The 22,764-nt window shown below is 37.6% G+C and overlaps 1 protein-coding gene across 2 annotated transcripts in view; it reads left to right on the forward strand.

Annotated features, from left to right (window-relative positions):
* Positions 1-22,764, forward strand: part of LOC134531575 (sodium/potassium/calcium exchanger 4) — a 758,952-nt gene that overhangs the window by 542,527 nt on the left and 193,661 nt on the right. The window lies entirely within an intron of this gene.

A 22,764-nucleotide genomic window follows, 5' to 3' on the forward strand; every position in this document is an offset into this window, starting at 1 on the left:
ACACTTCTCCATTCATTATAATAAACACATATTCCATTATTGGAATTCGTTCAGAATGGGTATCACAAGACTACAAAAACTATTCTCCTGAGGTGATAGTACCAGTAAATAAAATTATCGTCCGAGAGCAATTACGTCTTATATATAGGGACACCTGTATTTCGTGAATACATTTCGTGTCAAGGTATTCTACAAAACACTAGATTTTTCTTGTAATTATTGGCTGTGGTCGGTGAAGGCTGTTTTCCCGCACTTGACGGGGCCAATGAGGACGTAGTTACCGTACTGCTGCACGCCCGCAATTCGCCAAACCTCTAAGAAAAAAGCTACGTTTATGTGTGATGTATTCGCGAAATACAGGTGTCCTTATTTATATTTAAAAATATTTGAACATTGTATGATAATTTTAAGTTTGAAAAGTACAAAATACTTTCAAATTTAATACATGGTTTTACATCAACTCTAAGCACTAAAACACATATTTCTTATTTTCTACAAAATAAATCTATACACGGCAACTGATTATGAATCAATTGAGTTTTTTTTATAAAGCATCTAAGGCCTTGATTGTTTAAATATATTGTTGGATAAATTAACTAAACTAGGAATACTATCAAATGCACAAAAATAGAAGAGTTTGATCTTAATGATATAAAGCATAATCTATCTATTTATCACATCCTGAATAATTCATTCCCCATTGTCAAGACTAAAATTAAAAAAACCGCGAACGAAGCAGTATAAAATAACTATCTCATTATCTTTGCGGGTGACTCAAACATCATACAAACAAAACGAAATATTCTTAAACGCAAGAAAGCATATTTTAAACACTGTAAATACATAGATTTTAAATCAAAGGATTATTATCAGTCTGTAAAATTAAGTTAACGATGAGTTGGAAACAGAACATCAAACATATATCATATGTGTTACTACCAACAGAGAACTCTCACAAACAAAACAATTCCTTTCTGCGCAACCTGCAAGCTCCGGTACCTTCTGTAAAAAAAAATATATGTAAAACTTTTCCGGAAGTCGTACCATGGTAACGACTGAAATATGAAGCCTTACTTCTAAATCTACTTATCTAGAGAACAAATTGTATTACATTATTTTCATAAAATTAACACCTACAGTAAAATATAATAGCCGGAACTAGATCAGGTTTCAGGCTGTGGTGGTGTCGGCGTCCGCCATCTTGGATTTGTGACGTCACGGCGGAAAAAATTCCTCAAAAATGACTCAAAATGACTCAAAACTCCCCGTTTTACGAAAAAATTTCCCGTTTTCGAGGGAAAAATTCCCGTTTCAAGGGAAAATTTCCCGATTTATTCCGTAAAAATCCCAGCGGCTAGAAATGTCCTAATAGAGGCTTAAGCATCCTTAACTCAAGCCTCAGTTAAGCCTCTATCAGGATGTGACCTTGAACATTGACCTTGAACCCGACGGCCATCTTGGATCCACCATTTTGGATAACGTCATTTTGTTTTCTAGAAAATTCCGGCATTGTGTTATCGGCCATTTTGAATTATGATGTCACCGTTGCAATTTCCGTTACGGCCGCCATCTTTAAATTTATTATCCGATTTTAATGAAAAAAAATTTAAAAATTATAAAAAAATTAAATAATAAAATTTTTAATAAAATATTTAAAAAACAAACATTTACGACACGGAGTTCGGAGTCCTCGGTTCAAACCCGACGAGTGCAAAAAAAAAATGGTGAGGGATCCTTCCCCCGCGGTGGCTGCAGGCATACTGACTCCTACCACTTTTTTTTTCAAAGCATATATATCTTCAGGTAGTATGACGTCATGTCCGCCATCTTGTCCTCGTCTGCTGGAAGCCATCATCAGTGTATCGTCGGCGAGAGTGCGCTGACGCCATGTTAGTTTAATTCTTATCCGCTAGAGTGCAGTAATCATTTATTATTGCTGTGACACCCGACATCTTGTCATTTGGCCGCCATCTTGAAAATCCGTAATTATTTAGCTAGAAATTCGGGAAAAATTCCAAAATTTATTAAATAAATTTGTAATCTATATACTGATTGATTAGGTCGACTAAGGTCCTTGGTACGATCTAGGACGATGCAAAAAAAATTAAATATAACATCAATTTAACATAATAGTAACAGGTTCGAGGAATTAAACACCACAAGTTCTTTTACAAACATAATATTTATTACATAATTTCTATTCTACTACAGGATCATTTGCGAAAGCCAGCAATCTTATAATCATTTAGTTCCGCAGCGGTGTGAAATGACTAATTCTTAGCTCCAATCGGTTTATACTAGACAGAGTCCAGCCAGAACCTTTACAGACATAGTCCACCTCTTCTTGACAGAGTTTCTGGATACCGTTTTTAACAGTTTGCTTCACATCGTTAGAACTGTAAATTACTGCAGCCGATGTCTTGAATGCACACTTCTTCACTTTGTCATCGAACGGATATGGCTTTCCATATATAGGTACAGTCCAACCACAAGTTATATTTCAAAGGTCCGTTTGTTGCTACATCATCAGTAAGCTGATTGATTATGTCCTCTCTGATATCATCAAGAAAATTACAAATGTCTTTCGACACACCTTACGTATTTAAATAAAAGTAGTCCTTCAATGTTCTACGAAATGCAGACTGCGCCAAGTAGAAGCCATTATCGTTCACTTGAAATGCGCCGAACACAGTCTTAGGTTTATTTTCCTGTTCAGACGTCATACCAATCGGTTGCTGCACATCGGTTTTCTTGCTTGTACGCTCACGAGCCTTCAACCTAAGCCGAGGAGTCGAAATTTCTGCATGTAGTTCAGCAGTAGGCACACGGACTTCACCTTTACAGTTTTTCGCATGTCGTCGCAAATTATCAATTCAAGTAAACCATTCATGACACTCATCACATCGAAACTTCATGCGAGATGGATTCTTCGTGCTTTTGCTCCGCTCATGTCTTCGTGCATCATGAGCAAATGTGAACGACGTATCACAGAAGCTGCAAGGATACCGTGGTGATGAAGACGAACCTTTTATACCCGATCCAGATACTGACGTTGCCGCAGTTGCACCATCCCCAGGCATACTCTTATGAACATCAATGCATCGTTGTTGCGCCGAAACCTTTACTTTCTGCCGAACAGCAGGACCTTTGAATGCCTTCATGTGCGTTTTCATATTATCTTTTCTGGCAAACTGCTTATGACATTTCTCACAAACAAACATTTTACGATATAGGTTCTTGGCACATTCTCTATTCTCATGTCGTCGAGCATTGCTGTTGTTTGAGAAAATCTTGTCGCAGTAACAGCACCGATGTTCGTTAGTTGTTGTCGATTCGGCATCCATTGAAGTCTCCATTGATGGCGAACCAGCGTTCGCCGAGTTTCCCTGTGCATCCAGCACTAGCGGCATTAAAGTCTCTTCTGCTGGCGGTACCACGTCTGTTGAAGTCTCCTCCAGTGTTGACATCGACGTTGCCAACGGGATCTGCTCCACCATCGTCGACGCTGACGTCATGGTTCCTGCAGTCGATGGTACAACCTCCATCGAGTTCGTCGTTAAAGTCGGTTAAGATGCCATCGAGTTCGCAAGAACAGGTATTTACGTGATTAATGCACCAGATGAAATAAACTAGGTGATCCTTACACCGACGACGTCAGTAACAAACTGAACGTCCTGTGTCTAGGACTCGCTTATATACATGCACCGGATTGAATAATACGCTAGTCAAATCAAGAACCATTTACAATAATACTAGAGTCAAAACAACATTAAACATACAAGCACCATCAACGAAAAGGCAGCACATTTGGAAGCACCGACAGCGAAAAGGCAGCACATTTGGAAGCACCGACTACGAAAAGGCAGCACATTTGGAAGCACCGACAACGAAAAGGCAGCACATTTGGAAACACCGACAACGAAAAGGCAGCACAATTGGAAGCACAATAAAAAGGCAGCACATTTCGAAGCACCGACAACGTAAAGGCAGCACATTTGGAAGCACCGACAACGAAAAGGCAGCACATTTGGAAGCACCGACAACGAAAAGGCAGCACATTTGACAGCACCGACAACGAAAAGGCAGCACATTTGGAAGCACCGACAACGAAAAGGCAGCACATTTGGAAGCACCGACAACGAAAAGGCAGCACATTTGAAAGCACCGACAACGAAAAGGCAGCACATTTGGAAGCACCATCATCGAAAAGGCAGCACATTTGGAAGCTCCATCAACAAAAAAAAAGGCAAAAAGGAAGCACAAGTAACGAGATCTAAGTCTTAGTTAGAAATCATAATACAAGAAATAAAAACATTAAATTCTTATAATTTAAATTATTTATTTTATTGCTTTACATTATACAAATGCAAGTAAAACAAGCCATTATTGTATGTAGCCAGCATTCCTCAGTTCCTTGAGTATGAAGGATATTTCTTTGATGCACGAATAGTTTACTGCACAAAGCGATTCATGTAGAAGTCTTAGCCGGTCAACCAATATATTTGGATCTTTCCTTGATGTGTAATCATTCTCTTCTACCACCATCTTCCTTGCACCTTTAAAATAAATATTATGATCTCTGGTGTCTTCCGTTTTACCACCAACCTCAGGATAACTTTCATGTTTGAGACGGTGATCATCACATCTTGATCAGATTTATTTAATATATCACGTCGTTTCCACCGTTTCGGTCTCAGGACAGCACCACTTTCTTCGATCTTGGCAGCTTTAGGTGCTTCATCATAGTCTATGTCTTTGTCAACAGCCTCAGAGTCACTTTAACAATCACCGTAGAAGGAATCGTCTTCACCCAATTTACCGTAATAATTCGATGTTGATGATGATGAAGTGTCTTCATCGTCTTCATGCTTCATTTTTAGGAGTCCATCATTTTTACAAAGTAGGAAAGGTCTACTTGAATTCGGATGGAATATATTCTCACTTTACACGTTAAGGATTCTTCCATTGTCTTCATTCTTCCGTAAATCATCAACCTTCTTCAATTTAAGTTCTTTGTCGAGATCGGAAGAGCCAAGAAAATTATTGTCGTAATGCAGATCACTCTTCCTTAGGCTAGTAGATTCATCGTTGTCCTCTAGCTTGTACGCAGGCTTGGCGCTACAAGTTCTGCCATGTCTTTTTAGGCTCTCTCTCCTCGTAAACGAATTGCTACATCGAACACAACTTATCATATTGCGCAGTGGATTTTTAACACAGTCATTCTTCTCGTGTTGTCTTTTATTCTTTCTCAAGATAAACTCTTTACTGCAAAACTTACACCTATGTTCTTTCGATACAGCGTCAGAACCCAAATCGGAATTCATATTAGTTACTGAGACTAATGCCAGATACCAATTGAGTGTTTTAAATTAGATCCAATAGTTAAATAGAAATTTTTTCATATTTCATCAGCGAGAATTATTATATCTCATGCAAAATTACTTTATGCATGTAGTTATGCTTTTCAACAACAGATGTCGCCATATGTAGCTTGCAGGTAAATAATATTCAGTTCTTTTATGCGGGATGCGGGATGCTCACTAACGATCGCAAAAGAAGGATGGCTTCGCTAGACTCCAAGGAAAAGGAAGTTCGTCTTGCATGTTGGTGCTCCACAGATGTCTCATGGCGTAATATTAATTTGTCTGAGTAATGATATTTGTTAATTCCACCTGATAAAAATATTGCAAAATTTAATTTAGTAGCAGAAATTATCGAATTAAATGTAACTCCAAATAAAATGACATGTCTCATTAGACAAAAAAAAATCCACGCAGAGAGCGGTTTCTCAGAATAGTCAGAAACACTTGAAGAAACCACAGGAATGATTGCAAGAACACAGGAAAAACCATCAAAATATTGACAAGAATAATCAGGAGCACACGGATAAAACCATCATAATACTGACCAGATTAATCAGAAGTACTCGGAGAAAACCACCACATGTTTTCCTTGATATCATAAAATTACAGGAAAAAATATTTAAAAATAAAAATAAATTAATAAAAAAAATGCATAAACAGTTTCTGCTAGCTTTTAAACTTATCATTGTTTTTTTTATTAATTTATTTTTATTTTTAAATATTTTTTCCTGTAATTTTATGATATCAAGGAAAACATGTGGTGGTTTTCTCCGAGTACTTCTGATTAATCTGTTCAATATTATGATGGTTTTCTCCGTGTGCTCCTGATTATTCTTGTCAATATTTTGATGGTTTTTCCTGTGTTCTTGCAATCATTCCTGTGGTTTCTTCAAGTGTTTCTGACTATTCTGAGAAACCGCTCTCTGCGTGGATTTTTTTTTGTCTAATGAGACATGTCATTTTATTTGGAGTTACATTTAATTCGATAATTTCTGCTACTAAATTAAATTTTGCAATATTTTTATCAGGTGGAATTAACAAATATCATTACTCAGTCAAATTAATATTACGCCATGAGACATCTGTGGAGCACCAACATGCAAGACAAACTTCCTTTTCTTAGGAGTCTAGCGAAGCCATCCTTCTTTTGCGATCGTTAGTGAGCATCCCGCATCCCGCATAAAATAACTAAATATTATTTACCTGCAAGCAACATGTAGCGACATCTGTTGTTGAAAAGCAGAACTACATGCATAAAGTAATTTTGCATGAGATATATTAATTCTCGCTGATGAAATATGAAAAAATTTCTATTTAAGTATTGGATCTAATTTAAAACACTCAATTGGTATCTGGCATTAGTCTCAGTAACTAATATGAATTCCGATTTGGTATCTGACGCTGTATCGAAAGAACATAGGTGTAAGTTTTGCAGTAAAGAGTTTATCTTGAGAAAGAATAAAAGACAACACGAGAAGAATGACTGTGTTAAAAATCCACTGCGCAATATGATAAGTTGTGTTTGATGTAGCAAGTCGTTTACGCGGAGAGAGAGCCTAAAAAGACATGGCAGAACTTGTATCGCCAAGCCTGCGTACAAGCTAGAGGACAACGATGAATCTACTAGCCTAAGGAAGAGTGATCTGCATTACGACAATAATTTTCTTGGCTCTTCCGATCTCGACAAAGAACTTAAAATGAAGGAGGTTGATGATTTACGGAAGAATGAAGACAATGGAAGAATCCTTAACGTGAAAAGAGAGAATATATTCCATCCGAATTCAAGTAGATCTTTCCTACTTTGTAAAAATGATGGACTCCTAAAAAGGAAGCATGAAGACGATTAAGACACTTCAACATCATCAACATCGAATTATTACGGTAAATTGGGTGAAGACGATTCCTTCTACGGTGATTGTTACAGTGACTCTGAGGCTGTTGACAAAGACATAGACTATGATGAAGCACCTAAAGCTGCCAAGATCGAAGAATTTGGTGGTGTCCTGAGACCGAAACGGTGGAAACGACGTGATATATTAAATAAATCTGATTAAGCTTGTGATGATCACCGTCTCAAACATGAAAGTTACCCTGAGGTTGGTGGTAAAACGGAAGACACCAGAGATCATAATATTTATTTTAAAGGTGCAAGGAAGATGGTGGTAGAAGAGAATGATTACACATCATGGAAAGATCCAAATATATTGGTTGACCGGCTAAGACTTCTACATGGTTCGCTTTGTGCAGTAAACTATTCGTGCATCAAAGAAATATCCTTCATACTCAAGGAACTGAGGAATGCTGGCTACATACAATAATGGCTTGTTTTACTTGCATTTGTATAATGTAAAGCAATAAAATAAATAATTTAAATTATAAGAATTTAATGTTTTTATTTCTTTATTCTGATTTCTAACTAAGACTTAGATCTCGTAACTTGTGCTTCCTTTTTGCCTTTTTTTTTTTGTTGATGGAGCTTCCAAATGTGCTGCCTTTTCGATGATGGTGCTTCCAAATGTGCTGCCTTTTCGTTGTCGGTGCTTTCAAATGTGCTGCCTTTTCGTTGTCGGTGCTGCCAAATGTGCTGCCTTTTCGTAGTCGGTGCTTCCAAATGTGCTGCCTTTTCGTTGTGGGTGCTGCCAAATGTGCTGCCTTTTCGTAGTCGGTGCTTCCAAATGTGCTGCCTTTTCGTTGTCGGTGCTGCCAAATGTGCTGCCTTTTCGTAGTCGGTGCTTCCAAATATGCTGCCTTTTCGTTGTCGGTGCTTCCAAATGTGCTGCCTTTTCGTAGTCGGTGCTTCCAAATGTGCTGCCTTTTCGTTGTTGGTGCTTCCAAATGTGCTGCCTTTTCGTTGTCGGTGCTGTCAAATGTGCTGCCTTTTCGTTGTCGGTGCTTCCAAATGTGCTGCCTTTTCGTTGTCGGTGCTTCCAAATGTGCTGCCTTTACGTTGTCGGTGCTTCAAAATGTGCTGCCTTTTTATTGTGCTTCCAATTGTGCTGTCTTTTCGTTGTCGGTGTTTCCAAATGTGCTGCCTTTTCGTTGTCGGTGCTTCCAAATGTGCTGCCTTTTCGTAGTCGGTGCTTCCAAATGTGCTGCCTTTTCGTTGTCGGTGCTTCCAAATGTGCTGCCTTTTCGTTGATGGTGCTTCTATTTTTAATGTTGTTTTGACTCTAGTATTATTGTAAATGGTTCTTGATTTGACTAGCGTATTATTCCATCCGGTGCATGTATATAAGCGAGTCCTAGACAACAGGACGTTTAGTAAGTTACTGACGTCGTCAGTGTAAGGATCACCTAGTTTGTTTCTTCTGGTGCATTTATCACGTAATTACCTGTTCTTGCGAACTCAATGGCATCTTTACCGACTTTAACGACGAACTCGATGGAGGTTGTACCATCGACTGCGGGAACCATGACGTCAGCGTCGACGATGGTGGAGCAGATCCCGTTGGCAATGTCGATGTCAACACTGGAGGAGACTTCAACAGACGTGGTACCGCCAGCAGAAGAGACTTTAATGCCGCTAGTGCTGGATGCACAGGGAAACTCGGCGAACGCTGGTTCGCCATCAATGGAGACTTCAATGGATGCCGAATCGACAACAACTAACGAACATCGGTGCTGTTACTGCGACAAGATTTTCTCAAACAACAGCAATGCTCGACGACATGAGAATAGAGAATGTGCCAAGAACCTATATCGTAAAATGTTTGTTTGTGAGAAATGTCATAAGCAGTTTGCCAGAAAAGATAATATGAAAACGCACATGAAGGCATGCAAAGGTCCTGCTGTTCGGCAGAAAGTAAAGGTTTCGGCGCAACAACGATGCATTGATGTTCATAAGAGTATGCCTGGGGATGGTGCAACTGCGGCAACGTCAGTATCTGGATCGGGTCTGAAAGGTTCGTCTTTATCACCACGGTATCCTTGCAGCTACTGTGATACGTCGTTCGCATTTGCTCATGATGCACGAAGACATGAGCGGAGCAAATGCACGAAGAATCCATCTCGCATGAAGTTTCGATGTGATGAGTGTCATGAATGGTTTACTCGAATTGATAATTTGCGACGACATGCGAAAAACTGTTAAGGTGAAGTCCGTGTGTCTACTGCTGAACTACCTGCAGAAATTTCGACTCCTCGGTTTAGGTTGAAGGCTCGTGAGTGTACAAGCAAGAAAACCGATGTGCAGCAACCGATTGGTATGACGTCTGAACAGGAAAATAAACCTAAGACTGTGTTCGGCGCATTACAAGTGAACTATAATGGCTTCTACTTGGCGCAGTCTGCATTTCGTGGAACATTGAAGGACTACTATTATTTAATTACGTTAGGTGAGTCGAAAGACATTTGTAATTTTCTTGATGATATCAGAGAGGACATAATCAATCAGCTTACTGATGATGTAGCAACAAACGGACCTTTGAAATATAACTTGTGGTTGGACTGTATATATGGAAAGCCATATCCGTTGGATGACAAAGTGAAGAAGTGTGCATTCAAGACATCGGCTGCAGTAATTTACAGTTCTAACGATGTGAAGCAAACTGTTAAAAACGGTATCCAGAAACTCTGTCAAGAAGAGGTGGACTATGTCTGTAAAGGTTCTGGCTGGACTCTGTCTAGTATAAACCGATTGGAGCTAAGAATTAGTCATTTCACACCGCTGCGGAACTAAATGATTATAAGATTGCTGGCTTTCGCAAATGATCCTGTAGTAGAATAGAAATTATGTAATAAATATTATGTTTGTAAAAGAACTTGTGGTGTTTAATTCCTCGAACCTGTTACTATTATGTTAAATTGATGTTATATTTAATTTTTTTTGTATCGTCCTAGATCGTACCAAGGACCTTAGTCGACCTAATCAATCAGTATATAGATTACAAATTTATTTAATAAATTTTGGAATTTTTCCCGAATTTCTAGCTAAATAATTACGGATTTTCAAGATGGCGGCCAAATGACAAGATGTCGGGTGTCACAGCAATAATAAATGATTACTGCACTCTAGCGGATAAGAATTAAACTAACATGGCGTCAGCGCACTCTCGCCGACGATAAACTGATGATGGCTTCCAGCAGACGAGGACAAGATGGCGGACATGACGTCATACTACCTGAAGATATATATGCTTTGAAAAAAAAAGTGGTAGGAGTCAGTATGCCTGCAGCCACCGCGGGGGAAGGATCCCTCACCATTTTTTTTTTTTGCACTCGTCGGGTTTGAACCGAGGACTCCGAACTCCGTGTCGTAAATGTTTGTTTTTTAAATATTTTATAAAAATTTAATTATTTAATTTTTTTATAATTTTTTAACTTTTTTCATTAAAATCGGATAATAAATTTAAAGATGGCGGCCGTAACGGAAATTGCAACGGTGACATCATAATTCAAAATGGCCGATAATACAATGCCGGAATTTTCTAGAAAACAAAATGACGTCATCCAAAATGGTGGATCCAAGATGGCCGTCGGGGTCAAGGTCAAAGGTCAAGGTCACATCCTGATAGAGGCTTAACTGAGGCTTGAGTTAAGGATGCTTAAGCCTCTATTAGGACATTTCTAGCCGCTGGGATTTTTATGGAATAAATCGGGAAATTTTCCCTTGAAACGGGAATTTTTCCCTCGAAAACGGGAAATTTTTTCGGAAAACGGGGATTTTTGAGTCATTTTGAGTCATTTTTGAGGAATTTTGAGGAATTTTTTCCGTCGTGACGTCACAAATCCAAGATGGCGGACGCCGACACCACCACCACCACAGCCTGAAGCCTGATCTAGTTCCGGCTATTATATACTACTACCTACATACGAACAGAACTAAGGTCTTTCATTAATTTTTTTAGTTACGTGATATTTTTTTTAAATATAAAGGAATCCAACTTGAACAGTAAAAAAGAAAGGCTTTTAATGAACAAACCAACTAAGTCATTATAGATAACTGTTCAAACTATTTAAGATTCATCCTGTTACATAATTTTTTATATTTATATACATCTTATGTATAAACAAATCTGAAAAAAGGCAATAAATCCCGATTGACTTCATTATCGAACTAGAATAAAACACAAAATACACTTGTAGAGAACCACCAAATATATTGCTTAAGTGTTTCTGCAATGGAGTTAAACTTTAAAATTGCCTTTATTATTTCAAAAAAATAATTTAAAACTCCAAGCAAATGTAAGAACACGTCTTCTAGATATAATGGCAGATTATAATGCCGTGTCCGAATTCGCCTGAAGAATATACTTGTAGATACTTTGGAAGTGACTTCGCAAGGCTGTCAAAAATGGACGTGAAGTATGCTATGCAATACGCAAGTAAATGAATCTGTATAATTCTCGCGTACTTCCAGTTGAAAATACGTTTTCATTTGAAAAATGTTTGGTCCTATTTTATATATCATTTAAATAATTTAAGAGGTCGTGAAATAAATACCATTTATTTTGTATTTGACTGGTATAAATAAATAAATTGACAAAATTAATTTATGGATGTTTAAAACGAAGTTTCAACAAACACATGTACATATTTAGCCTACCGATCGTTACTACAAAACAAAAGTACAACAATAATGTAAGTTACCGTAAATTCATGTGACAGCGATGAAGTGTTAAAAAAAAGGACTAATTTCACATACGTTTAAAAATAAAATCTAAACATCTTTTTCGGCTGGCTAAACATTGAACCTATCCGGATTTGTCAAAGGCAAGTGAAGACGCAAGGTTTCTAACATGTAACTGCATTACTTTCTGATTAATTTTAATAAAATTATGCATAGGCCTATCTCCAAAAAATGTTCAGTTAAAATTAGTATTGTATTGGTGTTTGTATTAAAATATAATGTAGACCGGGTATATTTTTATTGTGTTTTAAGATTTGTTGACTTTTGTGCCTCATGTAGGTACTTTTGATGAAAAGTGAAAATGTAATTATGTATTATTATCAGGGCCCAAAGCATAACTTTATGTTAGTTGGCCGAAAATGAATTGTAGTTATCAATACTAATATTATAAATGCGAAAGTAACTCTGTCTGTCTGTCTGTCTGTCTGTCTGTCTGTCTGTTTGTTTGTTTGTTACCTTTTCCCGGCTGAACGGCTGAACGGATCGTAATGAAATTTGGCAAGGAGATAGATTATATCCTGGGGATGGACATAGGCTATCTTTTGTCTAAAAAAATTCTTTAAACGGGTTGAAAAAATATATCTTAATTTTTATGTAATGTGTGTCATAGATATACATAGATATACAAACTGTTAGTGTCATTCCTCTATGCCTGCCGTGCAATAGCTTTCAAGCCATTACGTTACGTTTTTCTATTGTAAGGAACTAAGTAGAGAGTAAGAAAAAATAAAGATCTTGACAGATTGTAGTGTCGCCCTATTTGTTTCAATTTTCAAAACCGTTTTTGTATATTACAATTTTAATTGCAGAAAAAAAATAATGTTTCATAAACACATAAATAGTGAGTGTGTGTCATTTCTCTATGTCCACGAGGTCTCGCCGCGTCAATTTTCTCCTTGGGGCGAACCCGATCCGCTTAGTTAAATAAACAGCTTTTATCGTTGAATGATTTCATGATTTATTTCATGAAAATCTGCTCTCATAAAAAAGTAAGTTTTATAGACATTTAATAGGTCTCTCTCTCTCTGAAGATCAATCTATGAATCGTTACAAATTTATTTCCTTTATTTTTTTATTTTGATTTGATACAATATGATTTCACTAAAAATCAATTTCTACCCCTTCCTATTTTCATTTCCACATTACGAAGTTTCACTTCTTCCGCGCGGAGTGACTCCTCGCAATATTTTTGTATGCAATTAAAAACTATTTTTTAATGATGCCAAAGAAGTATAATTTCTCATGCGCGTACCTAAGTACACGCACACATTTTTTTTATTTAATTTCTTCTATATATATTTTTTCTCCCTACCTAGGGCACTCATAATTCTTTTAAATTTCACGTGTATGTTTTCAATGTCATTTCAGTTGTACATTTTATTGTCAAATTGGTCATTATTTATATGTTGTTTCAGTTTGGAAACATACTTTTTTTTTAGGTATTATGACAAATAAAAAAAATTAGTTACAGTAACATTCTTAGGTTTTTATTGTGTGGATAGTTTCAAGTTTCATATTATGTAGGTATATAAATTCTACATTTATAAACTTCTTTGAAATTTATTAATTGGTTGGTAGGGCCAACTAATATTTTCTATTTGTCAATATTGTTATTTTTTTTACAGTACCTACTTATAACTTATTTGCAAGGAGTTTGGTTTAGTGTTTATAATTTATCTGCTGAGCGTCAAGATTCTTAGGGCTACTGAGACCGAAGACCAGAAATATTTATCAATTATGTAATATATTGTTGAAAAATTTTAATTTTACTATTTCAGGTAGGTTGATTTTTTTTTTATTAATTATAATAGTTACGTGTAATTGCCATCTTCCTTTATTTCATATTAAACATTATGTTTGGTTGAGTGTGAGATAATTTTATTTATGTATGTTTTAATTAATTAATTTGCTTTTATATATATTATATATATATATATATATATATATATTCTTACCTACCTACTTCTATTAAATTTCAGGTATATGTTAATATTGTCATTCCAGTTGAATAAATTTTTTTGACAAATTAGTTGTTATTTATACTTTTTGTTTCAATTTGGAATATGTTTTTTTCTACTTAATTCAAAGATTTGTGGTGTGTACAGGGAGTGTTATCTCTATTAATTTTTATATACTCCTTTTGATAAGCGGAATATTCCCACCACAGTTGTACATATGTAAACAAATCCTACAAATGTTTTAAATATTATGACAAATAAAAAATAGTTTACAATCATCCTTAGTTTTTTTTCAGTTGTACATATATAAACAAATCCTACAAATGTTTTAAATATTATGACAAATAAAAAATAGTTTACATACATCCTTAGTTTTTTTTGGTGTGTATAGTTTGAAGTTTAATATTATGTATGTACGTAAATTCTTAAACATAGAGTTATTTTTTAATTTATTTAGAAAATTATTTATAGGTAGGTAATAAGTTTTCCTTTATATCTCTTTCGATTTGGAGTGTTTCCGAGCCATTCGGGGTCCTCAACATCACCCCCCCCCCCCCCCCCCCCCACCCTCGCCAAGGTGGTTCCCCAAAATTTCGAAAGTTTAAAATTTTTTAAAAATCTTTATCTTTCGATTTTAAGTGTTTTGGAACCATTCAGGGTCCGCGACACCCCCCCCCCCCCCAATCCCCTCTGGGAAAAAGCCCCAAAATTTTGATAATTTTAGGAATTTCAAATATCTATTCTTTCGAAATGGAGTGTTCCGAAACATTCGAGGTCCTGAACCAACACCCCCTCCCCCTTACACAAAAGTAAAAGCCACAAAATTTCGAAAAATTGGAGGAAATTGTATTAAAATTAAGTCATTACGAACTAAAGTGTCCGGGGCATGGTGGAACTTTTACCCAAAGTCGACTTCGCACCCAATTTAGGGGGGGGGGGGGAGTGCAAAGCCCCAAAATTACGAAAAATTTCAAAAATTTCTTAAATTTAAGTATACTTTTTTACTATTTGGAGTGTTTACGAACCATTTGGGGTCCTCAACATCACCCCCCCCCCCTTCTCAGGGGTCAAAGCCCCAAAATTTAGAAAATTTCAAAAATCATTCTCTTTCGATTTTTAGTGTCTCCCTGCCATTCAGGGTCCTCAAAATCACGCCTCTTCCTCTGGAGACAAAGCCCCAAAATCTCGAAAATTTCAGGAATTTCAAATATCATTTCTTTCGAGATGGAGTGTTCCGAACCATTCGAGGTCCTGAACCTCCACCCCCCTTCCTTTTCTCAAAAGTGAAAGCCACAAAATTTCGAAAAATTGGAGGAAATTGTATTAAAATTAAGTCATTACTAACTAAAGTGTCCGGGGGATGGCGGAACGTTTACCCAAAGACGTGTTCTCCAACAAATTTTTGTGGTAAGGGGATTGGGGGAATGCAAAACCCCAAAATTACGAAAAATTTCTTAAATTTAAGAATACTTTTTTACTATTTGGAGTGTTTCCGAGCCATTCGGGGTCCTCAAACTACCCTCCCCCCACAAGGAGTCAAAGACCCAATAATTAAAAAATTTCCCAAAATTTCCAAAAACCTATTCTTTTTCGATTGGAGTGTTTACGAGCCATTCGGGGTCCTCAACATAACCCCCTCCCCCCTTCTCAGGGGTCAAAAACCTAAAATTTAAATACTTCAAATATCATTCTTTCGATTTGTATTGTTTCCCAGCCATTCAGGGTCCTCAAAATCACCCCTCCCCCTCTGGGGACAAACCCCCAAAATTTCGAAAATTTCAGGAATTTCAAATATCATTTCTTTCGAGATGGAGTGTTCCAAGCCATTCGAGGTCCTGAACATCCACTTTCCGCAAAAGTGAAAGCACCAAAGTAGTATAGAAATGACGGTCCGGAAACTGGGTTCTGGGTGTGGAGCTGGAGCCGGTGGCCGCCATATTGGATTGTGACGTCACGGCGGCCATCTTAGAGGAGTGTAACGGGACATAGCGTAACGGGACAAGTTTGACCTTGACCTTTGACCCTCAAAATTCGCCAAAATTGGGCAAAAATTGCCCAAAATTCCTCAAAATTCGTCAAAATTTACATTTCTGCGAAAAAAAATTCCGCCAAAATTTTTTAAAAAATTCCACAAATTAAAAATTTCTCTTTTCGAGGGAAAAATTCCCGTTTCGAGGGAAAATTTCTCGTTTTTAGTCCTTAAATATCCCGGCGGCTAGAAATGTCCATATGTAGGCTTAAGCATCCATGTCGACAGCCTCCGATAAGCCTCACGTCATCATGGAATATGTCATCTTGGATAATGACGTCACCGTTGCAATTTCCGTTACGGTCGCCATCTTTAACTTTTTTATTTACAATCCGATTTTAATGAAAAAAAATTTAAAATTTATAAAAAAATTCACTTAATAAACATTTAATGAAAAATATTTAAAAATCATACATTAACGACACGGAGCTCGGAGTCCTGGGTTCGAACCCGACGAGCGCAAAAAAAAATTGCGACCGATCCCTCCCCTGTGGTGGGTACTGGCATACTGACTCCCACCACTTATTTCAAAGCATATATATTGTCACCTAGTATGACGTCATGTCCACCATCTTGTCTTCGATGCTGGAAGCTATCATTATTGTATCGTCGGCTAGAGTGCGCTGATGACATGTTAGTTTAATTCTTACCCGCTAGAGTGCAGTAATCATTTATTACTGTGACACCCGCCATCTTGAAATTTGGCCGCCATCTTGAAAATCCGTAATTATTTAGCTAGAAATTCGGGAAAAGTTCCAAAATTCATTAAATAAATCACTTATTAACTCACATATCGATTCGACCCGCTCCTGTTCTTGGTTCGATACCCGAACGATGCAATAATGTTTAATTTTATGTAAAAAATAATAATTGCAATAAACCATGTTCAACATATTTAAAGAGACTCTAAATCCTCTACTACCATCATCCTATCAGACATCAAGACCACCATATTGGAAATTCGTAATTTTAATGCTAGAGATTCGGGAAAAAGTTCAAAATTCATTAAATAAATTTGTAATCCATAAATGATTGATTGGATCGACTAAGGTCCTTGGTTCGATCCCTGTACGATACAAAACAACTTTAATTTAAAAAAATACCACAAAAGCGACAGGTTTGAGAAAATAAAAACACCACAAGTTCTTTTAAAAAAATTTATTACATAAATTCAATACACTACTACAAGTACAAAAAAAAACACTGACAAATTACCAAAGCCTTTTGGATTCCACGTTTCAAACAGTCTTCTTATTGTACGGACTAAGCCTTTTACATGACTTTAAAAGTCTATCCGATCCGTTCATTACCTCAGCCAGAGACGGACTGAAGTCCATACCACCAGGGTCTCACTTATATAGACTCTTCAGTCGGTACAACACAAGAGTCAAAACAAGAACCATGTTCATTATACTCACACTTAACTTTCTCGGAGCAATTTACATAATGAAGATGTAAGCTATCAAGACGTGAAATTAGTTTTTTGCACTTATTGCACTGAAATTGTATTCTTTTAACATTATTAGAACAACTGCTTCTTTCATGTCTGCGAGCATTTGAGGTGATAGTAAATGATGCGTCACAGTATTTGCACTGACGCAATGTACGCTCTTCATTAGTTGAAGAATCCATTGCTGACGATGAAACTTCGGATGATGGTGGTATCACGTCTGTTGAAATCTCCTCCAATGTTGACATCGTCGGTGCACACGGGATCTGCTCCTTCTCCGTCGTAGCTGTCGTCAAGGTTCCCATAGTCGATGGTACAACCTCCGAGTTCAACGTTAAAGACGGTAAAGATGCCATCGAGGTCTCAAGAACAGCTAATTGACACGACTTATGCACCAGAAGAAACAAACTAGGTGATCCTTACACCGCTGTCGTCAGAAACAAACTGAGCGTCTTGCTGTCTAGGACTCGCTTATATACATGCACCGTATGGAATAATACGATAGTCAAATCAAGAACCAATTACTAAAATACTAGATTCAAATCTACAAATTAAAAAAGAGGATCATTTGATCAAAAAAAAACTCGATCTCTCCAATATACGCCAGGCTCCAAGAGCTACAATTCACGTCATCAGATCCATCTACATTTTGCTCCTATGCTTCAATTTACCATTAGCTGCAAGTGCTCCAACAGCTCCATCAGCTCCAACACGTAATGTACGCAATGTACGCGCAATACATGCAATTTACACGCAATAAATGTAATGATTACACAGTACACACAGGAAACGGAACGTACACACAGTACACACACACACAGGAAACGGAACGTACACACAGTACACACAGGAAACTAAACGGACACACAGCACACACAGAAAACTGAACGTACACACAGTACACACAGGAAACTGAACGTACACACAGTACACACAGTACACACAGGAAATGGAACGTACACACAGTACACACAGGAAACAGAACGTACACACAGTACACACAGGAAACGGAAGGTACACACAGTACACACAGGAAAAGGAACGTACACACAGTACACACAGGAAACTAAACGTACACACAGTACACACAGGAAATGGAACGTACACACAGTACACACAGGAAACGTAACGTACACACAGTACACACAGGAAACGAAACGTTCACACAGTACACACAGGAAAGGAAACGTACACACAGTACACACAGGAAACGAAACGTATACACACAGTACACACAGAAAACGGAACGTACACACAGTACACACAGGAAACAGAACATACACACAGGAAACGAAACGTACACACAGTACACACAGGAAACGAAACGTATAGGCACATTAGACACAGGAAACGGAATGATCACACATACATTAGCGGAAACACACAAGCTTAGTTGGAAATCAGAATACAAGAAATAAAAACATTAAATTTTTACTTTCAATATTTAATTACTTCTCAACATTACACAAATACAAGTAAAAGAAGCCATTATTGTATGTTGCCAGCTTTCCTCAGTTCTTTCAGTTTAAAGGATATTTCTTTGATGCACGAATAGTTTCCTGCACAAAGCGAACCATGTAGAAGTCTTCTCCGGTCAACCAATATGTTTGGATCTTTCCATGATGTGTAATCAATCTCTTCTACCACCATCTTACTTGCTTATTTATTATAAATACTGTTAATATCACAATCGTCCCAGTGGTCATAATAAGCATTATCAGATTTATTTATTATAACACGACGTTTCCATCGTATCGGTCTCAGGACATCGCCACATTCTTCGATCTTGTCAGCTCTAGGTGCTTCATCACAGTCTATGCCTTTGTCAACAGCCTCAGAGTCACTGTAACAATCACTGTAGAAGACATCCTCTTTACCCAGATTACCTTATAAATTCGCTATCGATGATGTCGAAGTGTCTTCATCGTCTTCATGCTTCCTTTTTAGGAGTCCATCATTTTTACAAAGAATGGAGGATCTACTGAATATAGGCTTGAATGTATTCTCACTTTTCACGGTGTTGATACTTCCATTAGTTTCAGTCTTCCCGAAGCCAATAGCATCCTTCAATTTATGTTCTTCCTCACGATCGGGTGAGCTAATACCATCACGCTCAGGACAAGGAAAATTATTGTCGTAATGCAGATCACTCTTCTTTAGTCTAGTGGATCCATCGGTGTCCTCTATGCCGTAAGTATTCTTGACTTTACATGTTCTACCATGTCCTTTTAAGCTGTCAATTCGTGTTAACAACCTGTTACAACGATTACAGCTTAACATGTTGCGTAGTGGGTTTCTAGCACAATCATTATTCTCATGACGTCTAGCATTCCTTCTCATGACAAAATCCTTGCCACAGTATCTACAGCGGCTTCCTTCCGATTCAGCTGCAGATAACAAACCATGATCCATGGTAGCTTCTGTGACTAATGTTAGATACAAACTGTCAGTTTTCTCCAATTGGAACCATTTCTTAAATAGAGTTTTTGAAATATTTCATCAGCGAGAGTTAAGTTATCTAATGCAAAGCAAATTGATGCAAGTAGTTTTGGCTGTCGTCAACAGATGTCGCCACGTATTGCTTGCAGGTAAAATAATATATATTTCATTAATGTGGGATGCGGAACGCTCACTATCGATCAAAAAAGGGAGGTTGGCTTCGATAGTATCCAAGGAGAAAAAAGTTCTTCCTTCCTGCTAGTGCTTCTCAGATTTCTCACGGTCCGCCATCTTGGATTGCGACGTCACGGCGGCCATCTTGGATGGGTGTGACCTTGACCTTTGACCGAAACCGCAGGAATGATCGCAAGCACACGGATTAACCATCAAAATATTGATAAGAATAATCAGGAGCACACGGAGAAAACCATCATAATATTGGCAAGAATAATCAGGAGCACACGGAGAAAACCGCCACAAGTTTTCTTTGACATCATAAAAATACAAAAAAAATTAATAAAAAATTAAAAATAAAAACGAAAAAAAATTCAAACATTCTAGCTTGTACTATAACTCTAACTTTGCTTAACAATGAGAAGTTCACAAGCTAGCAGAACGTTTGAATTTTTTTTCGTTTTTATTTTTAATTTTTTATTAATTTTTTTTTGTATTTTTATGATATCAAAGAAAACTTGTGGTGGTTTTCTCCGTGTGCTCCTGATTATTCTTGCCAATATTATGATGGTTTTCTCCGTGTGCTTCTGATTATTCTTATCAATATTTTGATGGTTAATCCGTGTGCTTGCGATCATTCCTGCGGTTTCGGTCAAAGGTCAAGGTCACACCCATCCAAGTTGGCCGCCGTGACGTCGCAATCCAAGATGGTGGACCGTGAGAAATCTGAGAACCACTAGCAGGAAGGACGAACTTTTTTCTCCTTGGATACTATCGAACCTAACCTCCCTTTGCGAACGATAGTGAGCGTTCCGCATCCCACATTATTGAAATAGATATTATTTACCTGCAAGCAACACGTGGCAACATCTGTTGACGACAGACAAAACTACTTGCATCAATTTGCTTTGCATTAGATAACTTAACTCTCGCTGATGAAATATTTCAAAAACTCTATTTAAGAAATGGTTCCAATTGGAGAAAACTGACAGTTTGTATCTAACATTAGTCACAGAAGCTACCATGGATCGTGGTTTGTTATCTGCAGCTGAATCGGAAGGAAGCCGCTGTAGATACTGTGGCAAGGATTTTGCCATGAGGAGGAATGCTAGACGTCATGAGAAGAATGATTGTGCTAGAAACCCACTACGCAACATGTTAAGCTGTAGTCGTTGTAGCAGGTTGTTAACACGCATTGACAGCTTAAAAAGACATGGTAGAACATGTAAAGTCAAGACTACTTACGGCATAGAGGACACCGATGGATCCACTAGACTAAAGAAGAGTGATCTGCATTACGACAATAATTTTCCTTGTCCTGAGCGTGATGGTATTAGCTCACCCGATCGTGAGGAAGAACATAAATTGAAGGATGCTAATGGCTTCGGGAAGACTGAAACTAATGGAAGTATCAACACCGTGAAAAGTAAGAATTCATTCAAGCCTATATTCAGTAGATCCTCCATTCTTTGTAAAAATGATGGACTCCTAAAAAGGAAGCATGAAGACGATGAAGACACTTCGACATCATTGATAGCGAATTCATACAGTAATCTGGGTGAAGAGGATGTCTTCTACAGTGATTGTTACAGTGACTCTGAGGCTGTTGACAAAGGCATAGACTGTGATGAAGCACCTAGAGCTGACAAGATCGAAGAATGTGGCGATGTCCTAAGACCGAAACGATGGAAACGTCGTTGTTATAATAAATAAATCTGATAATGCTTATTATGACCACTGGGACGATTGTGATATTAACAGTATTTATAATAAACAAGCAAGTAACATGGTGGTAGAAGAGATTGATTACACATCATGGAAAGATCTAAACATTTTGGTTGACCGGCTAAGACTTCTACATGACTCGCTTTGTGCAGGAAACTATTCGTGCATCAAAGAAATATCCTTCATACTCAAAGAACTGAGGAAAGCTGGTTACATACAATAATGGCTTCTTTTACTTGTATTTGTGTAATGTTGAGAAGTAGTTAAATATTGAAAGTAAAAATTTAATGTTTTTATTTCTTGTATTCTGATTTCCAACTAAGCCTGTGTGTTTCCGCTAATGTATTGGTGATCATTCCGTTTCCTGTGTGTAATGTGTCTATACGTTTCGTTTCCTGTGTGTACTGTGTGTATGTTTTGTTTCCTGTGTGTACGTTCTGTTTCCTGTGTGTACTGTGTGTACGTTCCGTTTTCTGTGTGTACTGTGTGTATACGTTTCGTTTCCTGTGTGTACTGTGTGTACGTTTCGTTTTCTGTGTGTACTGTGTGTATACGTTTCGTTTCCTGTGTGTACTGTGTGTACGTTTCGTTTCCTGTGTGTACTGTGTGTACATTTCGTTTCCTGTGTGTACTGTGTGTACGTTCCGTTTCCTGTGTGTACTGTGTGTAAGTTTCGTTTCCTGTGTGTACGTTCTGTTTCCTGTGTGTACTGTGTGTACGTTCTGTTTCCTGTGTGTACTGTGTGTACGTTCCGTTTCCTGTGAGTACTGGGTGTATACGTTCCGTTTCCTGTGTGCACTGTGTGTACGTTTCGTTTCCTGTGTGTACTGTGTGTACGTTTCGTTTCCTGTGTGTACTGTGTGTACGTTCCGTTTCCTGTGTGTACTGTGTGTACGTTCCGTTTCCTGTGTGTACTGAGTGATCATTACATTTATTGCATGTAAATTGGATGTATTGTGCGTACATTGCGTACATTACGTGTTGGAGCTGATGGAGCT

This window comes from Bacillus rossius, chromosome 5 (assembly GCF_032445375.1).
Source record: "Bacillus rossius redtenbacheri isolate Brsri chromosome 5, Brsri_v3, whole genome shotgun sequence".
In the NCBI taxonomy this organism is placed as follows: domain Eukaryota; kingdom Metazoa; phylum Arthropoda; class Insecta; order Phasmatodea; family Bacillidae; genus Bacillus; species Bacillus rossius.